Source organism: Diabrotica undecimpunctata, chromosome 3, assembly GCF_040954645.1.
Source record: "Diabrotica undecimpunctata isolate CICGRU chromosome 3, icDiaUnde3, whole genome shotgun sequence".
Classification (NCBI taxonomy): Eukaryota; Metazoa; Arthropoda; class Insecta; order Coleoptera; family Chrysomelidae; genus Diabrotica; species Diabrotica undecimpunctata.
The window spans coordinates 166938766-166948572 of record NC_092805.1 but is presented as its reverse complement, the minus strand read 5'-3'; positions in this window follow the sequence as shown (position 1 = coordinate 166948572).

The window sequence follows — 9807 nt, the reverse complement described above, 5'->3', positions numbered from 1 at the left end:
CAGTATTGAACAAGTAATGGAAATAAAATACCTGGGAATTACACTGTCTAGCTATCGAGACCTGGACAAAGAAGTGAGATATCAAGTACAAAGATATCAAGTGTAAGACCAATAATGGCATGCCTCAGAAACAAGACCTGACACAGCATCAACACAAAGACTACTGGAAACGGCAGAGATGAGAGTAATGAGAAGAATTAAAGGAAATACGCTGAGACATCGAAAGAGAAGTGAAGACAGAAGAAAATGTAAATTGCTTATAAAGAGGAACAAGAAGTTTACAATGAAAGACTCTTGAAAGTTTCACTCTAAACATCAGGTCGTTTTAAGTACAAATCTGGACATGAGACTTAAAACCATAACTATCCATATTTATAATGAGCAATTTTTCAATGAGGCATAGGATATTCAATTGAACTAATAAATACGGCAATATTCACAAGATTATCCTTACTTTTTACACTCCAATATGTCACTACTATTTGACATAATTAAGGAATTCAATCAAATAAAAAAAGAAAATTGCTAATTATTGATCAATCATGTAGACCTGTTGAGATTTTAACAAACAACAGCTCGGTGTACACAAAACAAAAAGTCTAACGCAGCAGTTTAAAATTCTAAATGAATCTGCGGCTTAGACTAGAATATGCTGGTGTCTGATCGGATTATGGTGGAGCAGTACGGCAAGAGAAAAGGGCTTGCGGCTCAGTGATACTCCTCCATAGATCCCTACCGGAAGGGCGAGGCGCCTAAAAATACCGGGTATATATATATATATATATATATATATATATATATATATATATATATATATATATATATATATATACATCCCGCTATCATTTAGAGCTCTTTTCACGTTGCAGTAGTTTAGCATCACCAAGAAATGCTATCATTTCCTATTTATAAGTCGTGTATGTTCGTTTAGAGCACCTTTGTAGGCTTGGCACCGTTGTCGGTTTTTCAATAATCCGATTTTTTTTTTTATTAAATTTTTTACATCAAACCATCATTGTAACCTCGGAAGGTAAAATTATTGTATTTGGTATCATTTTAAAGCCAATAGATGTTGCCAGTATTAATACTTAAAATTATATTTGAAAACATAAAAATATCGATCGGTTTGGTCGGTCGGTCAAGTTCAAATAATAAAGACATTGAATCTACCTGCCAGCCGGCTGATTTCAGCCGGCTGGGGTCAACTAACAGGTTTTTTTATATCAATGTTCAGTTGTTATATCTATTTATTTAGATATTTTTTCCCAGAGAGTTGTGTCGGGGAATATTTTACATATTTTAATTTCCAACCTGTTTTATCGAAGCTATCAGTGAATAGTTTAAGATAAATATTAGGTTTTTATGGGATTAAGTCAAAAATATTGGTTGTGATTGTGATGAGAATTACATTTTTAATTATTTAATGTTTGACATTTTGATTTCCATTCAGGAAATCGTTCTCAAAAAACGTTTTTTGTACAAAATGTGTATACACATTTTTACATAATTTGTACAATAAACAAGGTTAAATATTGGAAAACATATCGTTAAATATTAGTTAATTAAAAATGTAATTTTCATCTCAATATCGACCAATAATTGTGGCTTAATCACATAGAAAAATAATATTTGACTTTGCCATAAGAAAGTAGTTCACGGAACCTCGCTAAATAGTTTAAAAAAATCTTATACAGAAATATAAATTCTAAATAGTATGAGGGGTAGCCGACGAAAAATTCGTAAAGACTGAGTTGACTAAAGTTGATTTTGCTTTGTTTTTTTAAACAATCTTAAAAGGCAAAAAGAAAATAATTGTTTGCTTATAAAACGTTTTGTATACATTCTAAAGAAAAACAATTCAAATAAATGTTGTAGACCATAAAAAGTTTTTTATGTAGACAAATACCAAATTTAAATACATAAATAATTGAGATAAGAAAAAACGAAAAAACCGTAAACTGTAAGATATTATGTTTGTAGTAATTTATAAATGTTAATAACTTTGTTTTTTGCCTAACGATAGGTAATATAGCTACTTGAAATTATGGCAATTGATGAGTTATTAAAGTGTGCTAAATATCAAGCAGATCAAAAAATATTTTACAATTTATTCAATTTGTTTATCACAGAAACCGATTATTTAAACAACTGTACTTGTCCAAACAGTATGACTACAAGTATTTTGTAACTTGCAATCGATTCTTTGCGCTTTCAGTTTTAGGGTATATTAAAAAAACTTTAACATATTATTAAATTTTTTATTAAAAACCAGTTTGAATAGGGGACTTTTTAGTTTTTAGACCACTTCACGTTTTTTTAGTTTCTTTGACAAGTGAGGATTGTCTATTCGGTTATTTCTTAATATCGGCTATGATCAATTGTCTAGTCAAGTCAACACTATTATAGAAGTTACCCATACTTTTTCAGTAGTCATTCAGAAGGTTCATCTTAATTGTACCCATATGGAACATAAGCCCGAGAAAAGTCTTAAATTCTGTTTGTGTTGTCTCTTTCCAAAACGCAATCCTCGATTTTTCTGAACGACTTTGTGCAAATATTTCATCAGAGTCAATCAGGGTCACTTCCACCATTCGTTTAATCTACATTGTCTTCGCGAGATGCTTCTAACAATGATTGTAATTCAGCAGTGGTCAATCTACGTTTATGTTCAAATCTAGCTTTTTTAGATGTCGAAGGTATATTATTTACATCCATTTTTTTATAAATACTATAACTCACTTTTACGGAGGTAATTAACAATAAAAACGTTCTACTAGAAACTATCAACTTATCCAATATTATAAGGCCACTTGAGGCACAATACGTTTTTACTCAATAATAGTTCCTGTATAAGTAAAATTGTTTTTTAATTTGATTCAATAAAGCACACTAGACATATTGCAGTTTTGCCATCACATTCTTCAGAGTATGTTTTAACTTTTTTAACTTTTCTATCGGCCTTTCTACTAATCATGCTTCTTCTTAAAAATTTGTAACATCTTGTACACTTTCTTCTCTTTGTATTATCTACATCGCTTTGCCTGAGATGGTATTTTTGGATGTAACTTGTCGTGAAGGTTACAACATTTCTTTATTTGCAAATGCCTTCGCGAACTCCAGTCTGAACTCAAGGATAGGTTGTCACTTTTTTACGTTTTCTGTTATTTAGCAACTAAGCATTGACTACTGTGGTATTAAATCAGGTATTAAATATTAATTTCACTGCCACTTTTCGGTACCACTTCAGAATTTTGCGTATTGGGCTTTGGTAAGAAGCCACTTGATCACTAAAATCAACACTCTTTTTCACCAAGTTATAATCGAGAATAGTTTGTGGTTTTAGTACTTGTGTATAATTTTTCCTTTCATTTGATTAAACCAAGATACAACTATTATGTTTAAATGATGTAAGGAATAAAACTGGTTTTTTGTCGACCCATTTTATCACTTGTAAAATCAATAATGGGGTTAAGTTCCATCCTGAGTAACTGGTTGCAACTTTTTTAATCGAGATTTTGGTTCTACATGTTTTTATAGTAAAACATCTGCACATGAATAATTCGTTTCTTGAACAATGATTTCAATTCATCGACCAATATTCTAAAATAAGGTCGTCCTTTTTTTCTTCTACATGTGCCGAGCTCGATTATCGAGCGTTGGCTATCAAATTGGCTATAGTAATTTTGTTGACGGCAGCTCGGAAAAGAGATGCAGAGGATCTGTTAAGCCAATCTCTCAGGTTTCTAAGCCATGACATTCTTCTTCGACCTGGCCCTCTTCTTCCGTCTACCTTGCCTTGTATTATTAAATGGAGTATATTATATCTCTCTGGGTGGCGCATAACATGGCCAAAATATTCAAGTTTGCGATTTTTAACTGTTTTGACGACTTCCGTAACTTTTCCCATCCGATGCAAAACAACTTCGTTACGAACTCTATCCACCCAACTTATTCGTAGGGTTCTCCGATACACCCAGATTTCAAAGGCTTCCAGTTTCTTGAGAAGTGTATCCGTCAAAGTCCAACCTTCGACACCATACAAAAGAGTAGGGAACACATAACATCTCACTAATCAAATTTTCAGACTTAAAGTAATATTGTTTCCACATAACAGATTCTTCATCTTAAAGAATGCAGCTCTGGCCTTCTCTATCCGTATTCTAATTTCTTTGCTCATATCCCAGTTCTCATTTAGATTACAACCAAGGTAAGTGATACTGTTAGTTCTCTCCAGTTGTTCACCATAAGCTGTTACCACTTCCGGTTGTGTTGGCGTTTTACTGACGACCATCACCTTTGTCTTTGCGGTGTTTAGCTTAAGGCCATATTCATCACACATTGTGGTAATCCTATTAATTAGATGTTGAAGTCCTTCGTCGTCCGGTATATTATAAACTGGTTCTCTTTCACAAAGCATTGGGAATATGGTTTACATTCTATATTTAGAAAAATCTTTTACTGCAAGTCTTGTTCAAACTAAACTAAATTAATACACAAAACAAATTAATCTACATATTCTTTTTTTATAGAAATACAGATTCCTGTCGGATTTTTATCAGTGCGGCATGAGTCACTGGTGTCTCGTATATCCGGACCTCTTATCGCATTACAAACATAATTCTTAATTAGCAGTGCGGTACAAGATACATTTGGGTCGAATAATCTTAAAGCCGTAATAAGACCATAAGACCGTATGTTATAAATACATATATCCCTATAAGAATTATCTTGAAAGATGAAAAAAATACAATAAACAAGTGCAATATTAAGTGTTACTTAAAAAATGGTAAGTCATTCATGGGCGTAGAGTTAAAAATAAAAGTTTTCAGTGTTCTATTGCTTGACTATTATTATGTGGTATTCTGAAAATGTTGACATTTTTTCCTGGTCTGATCTTCCTCAACTAACGTCATCTTTCTTAAATGGTGAGCTGTGTTGTTCAGGTCTCTTTAAGTGTTTTTGTTGCTATTCATACTTAATGATCTTCTTTAGACAATGTACTAATGTAGTGTTCAAATGTGGCATTGCCTTCATCATGTAGCGCTGATCTTAATTGTCTGATTAGTCGATTATATTTGTGTTCGTCATTAAGATTTCGGCTTCTTGGCCATCTACCTCTTGCTCTTCATTTTTGGACTATTAGTTGTATAATATAATTCGAAGTGTTATTTATGTTTTCTTGATTTGGAATTGTTAATCGTGTAGCTCCATATGAAATAGTAGAAGATGAAAACGGCAGAATATTCATCCATAAAAAAAGGAAACGCGATAAAGATATCTGAAACAACTGTTTTATGTTATAAGAGATGAAATAGTCCGAAATTACCAAAACAGGTGAACAGGGCACTATAAAGAGGAAGTAGAATTAGCTATGAAACAGATTTAATGGGGAAAAGAAGTAAGCTTAGACCAAATACCAGCAGGAATTATTCAACTGAGAAAAAATATTAAATGGAAAACAATATTTACTCCATTTACAGAAAAGGCGGTGACCGGTGAATAACTTCTAATACCTCTTCATTTGTAATTATATCCACCCAACTTATTTTTAGTATACGGGGTAGCACCACATCTCAAAGCTTTCAAGATTTTTAACATTCTTCTGTTTAAGAGTCCATGCCTCAACACCGTAAAGCAAAGTACTGAATAGATACTAAGTAGTTAACTAAAAGTGGACGTATGCAAAGAGATGTATGACGTAATTGTATGGTATTCGCTAAATCCTGTCACGTAATATGCCACACATCTCTGTGCGGTAATTCGTTTTATTGCTGCCATGTTAAGGTGTTATTAGATGCCGCCATGTTTAATTTCTCTCTACCATCGTATTATCTCGGTTAAATCCTATCATTTTAGGCTTCATGTCATGATTAGACCTATAGGACCGGAGATACGCAACTAAGGCTCTTTTGACATAACATATATAGGAGCAAAGATATATACCTAAGGTCGTTTTGACGTGTTGATGTATTTGATTTCTACGTCGTAGTACTCTATTGGTTAAATGGTACCATTTGAGGTACTGTACGTCACAATTGGACAAATAGGATCGAAGATACATAACTAAAGCCCTTTTGCCAGACTTCTTCGTCTTCTAGTTCCATGACCGTTATCGATCGTTGGATATCATGTTGGCTACCATATTTGCCATCGTGACTTTATTGACAGCAGCTCTAAATAACGATGTAGTTGATTTTTCATACCATTGCCTTAGATTTTTCAGCCATGGTGTTCTTCTTCTACCAGGACCACGATTACCTTGGATCTTTCCCTGAATGATCAGATGTAAAAGATTATATTTTTCAGGGTGTCTCATAATATGACCTAAGTATTCCAGCTTGCGTTTCTTTATTATATTAACCAGTTGTGTAGTTTGGTTCAGCCGTCTAAGGACCTCCTCATTTCTAACTCTGTCGACCCAGCTTATTTTCAGTAGTCGTCTGTATACCCACAGCCCTATAATATAATATAACTGTATAGCCTCAGTTAGAGTCCACGCTTCCACTCCATACAGCAGGACAGGAAAGATGTAGCAAATGTCACTCGAACTCTAAGGTCAATACTAAGATCGTGACTGCAAAGTACGTTTCTCATTTTTACAAAGGCAGCTCGGGCTTGTCTAGTCGGCTTTTAATTTCTGCGGTTGGATCCCAGCTCTCATTGATATTACTGCCGAGATACGCGAGTTTCTCTACTCTGTCCAGTGTGGCATCTCCAACTTTTATTCCGTCATCCTGTATATAATTATGTTTGTCTTCGGTTGTCTCCATTAAGGCTTCCTTAAATATTTCCTCCGAATATAAGTTAAAAAGTAAAGGCGACAATATACAGCATTGTCTCACTATTCTTTTTATATTTATTTCATCCGACAGTTCTTGTTCAACCTTTATTATTGCCACTTGATGCCAGTATAGATTTGTAATTATTCGTAGATCTTTATCGATCAATCCCGCTGTTTCCAATATTTCTAGCATTTTGTTATGTCAGATTTCGTCAAAAGCCTTTTGCCAGGCTACTCTATTTAAGTTTTATATCTCATAGTATTCTATTAGTTAAATTCTATTATTTGAGGTACGAAACGTCACGATTTTACTAATAAGACCGCAGATACATAACTAAGGCCCTTTTGACAAGCTGATGTATTTTACATTTCTATCTTATTGTATTCGATTGGTTAAATCCTGTCATTTGCGGTACTGTACGTTATGATTGGGCCACTAAAAACGAAGATACGTAACTAAGGCCCTTTTGACGTGATGCTGTATTTGATTTCTATGTCATTGTATTCTATTGGTTAAGTGGTATCATTTGAGGTATCGTACGTCACGATTGGACTAGTAGGACCGAAGATACATAACTACGGCCATTTTGACATGCTACTCCATTTAATTCCTATACCTCATTGTATTTTATTTGTTAAATCCTTTCATTTGAGGTACTGCACGTCATGATTGGACTAATAGAACTAAAGATACACAACTAAGGCCCTTTTGACATTGCTCTGCATTTGATATTTCTATCCCATTGTATTCTTTATGTTAAATCCTATCATTAGAGGTACTATACGTCACGATTGGACTAATAGAACCGAAGATACGTGACTACGGCCCTTTTGACATGTTGCTGTATTTAATTTTTTTATTTCATTGTTTTCAGTTGGTTAAATCCTGTCATTTGAGATACTGTACGTCACGATTGGACTTATAGAAACGAAGATATATAATTAAAGCCTTTTTGACATGCTGCTATATTTGATTTTTCTGTCTTATTGTATTTTATTGGTTAAATCCTATCATTTGAGGGGCTGTACGTCGCGACTGGACCAATTGGAGCGAAGATACAATAGGTAGTTGCAATATATAATAACCCGTTACTTTTAACTAAACATGATGCCAGAACGATTTGTGGGTGAAAAAAATATATATATATATTCTTAAATTTACTATTTCGTTGTGGGTAATATTATATTCAACAGCGATGCCAAATTTCTGATGCTAAAATGATTGATAATGAAAGTGGGATATACATTTTCATGTATATAATGGCAGCGAGTAAACGGTAAAACCCTGAACTAAATATATATAATATTTTCACTGTACCATCATTTTAGACTCAAACATTTTCTGGAATAAACTTATATAACTCAGTAAGGGATAAAGAGAGAAAGCAGATATTTTAAAATACCAACACGGTATCAAAACTCTAATCAATGAGATGGTTAAAATTCTTGTAACAGGTACAGGAAAAAAGTTATTAAGGTCTTGTAAAGTAGCGTCGATATACAGATGCTACTTTGCAAGACGATGCTAAATTGATGGTAAAAGCATAATGTATCGATGCGAAAATGATAGTAGGATGTATATATATATATATATATATATATATATATATATATATATATATATATATATATATATATATATATTTATTATATATATATTTATTATATATACATATATATATATATATATACATATATATATATATATATATATATATATATATATATATATATATATATATATATATATATATATATATATATATATATATATATATGATTCAAAATTTGACATGTAACGATTATTTTGCATACCACATAGGGTATTATTATAGGGGGTTGAAAATTTGGGACAGAAATTATTGGGGTGGGGATAGGGAAAGCAAAATAAAACGAAACTGTTGCGAACGGCTACTCAGGGTTAATTTGGAGAACTGGTTCGTGGATAAGTGAATGGCAAGGGGGCTTAGATTGGGGTAACTACAACAATGAAACAAAAAGGGGTACTTACATGAGTCTCCTGGACAAACAAAACACAAGAAGGTTCTCAAGCTATTTAAAATGGACGCCGCTTAGAAGAATCTTCCTGCTAGATGAAAGAAAAGGTATTTTACAAATGACAGCTAGGCCACACCCTAACATCTACAATTTTAATTATTACAATTTCTTAAACTGTTATGAAAGCAATTATTATTAGAACATGTTTATTTTTCCTTTAAAAGTTCAACAAAAAAAAATTACCTGGATTTCACTAAAATTTCTGGGGTTAGGAACTGGACTTAAACTGTAAACAGAAATGCACCTCCAAACAGCGGAAATGTTCTGAGACGGCTTAGGACGAACAAAATGAGGTTGGAAGCTGTTCACTGGGACGCAAAATTTGACAGTCGGCTTCTTAAAAACTGTAATACAACTGGACAAAAAGGCAACATCTTTGTAAACGCCACAAATCTCTTAGATACTTAGAAACAGTGATTACTCTTTCAAAACTGACACATTACATTGCGTATAAATCACTTTTTCAGAACAAATTTGCCGGACACTCGCCTGCGTCTTTTCTATTCAAAGATTCTCCCAAACCTCATTTAAAACTGTACAAATCGAAATATACAACTTCCTTTTCAACTGCTCACTAACTAATTCGCGATAAAAACGAATAACGAAAAAACATTTGCGAATTTGAAGAAAATTCGGACTAACACGGACACCATCTACCTTTGCAAGGGCTCCAGCGAGAGTGATGCAATTCTCTTCCACGCAAAACCTTCTCAGCGATCTAAGTGGATGTTTATTTCAGGCGCAATATTGAGCGATTTAACGATCAAAGAAAATACCAAGGAAAAACGCATATGTGATATATAAACAAACTTGGAAATGTGTTTATTATCGACTCCAACGATGCAAAAGGATGGAAAATACTTTTTCGGTGTTTTAATACATACGACGTGATTTCATAACATACGAAAGAATATAAAAATGCTACAGACATAGACACCTAGTTCGATTTTTTAGTGTGCGTTGGTCCA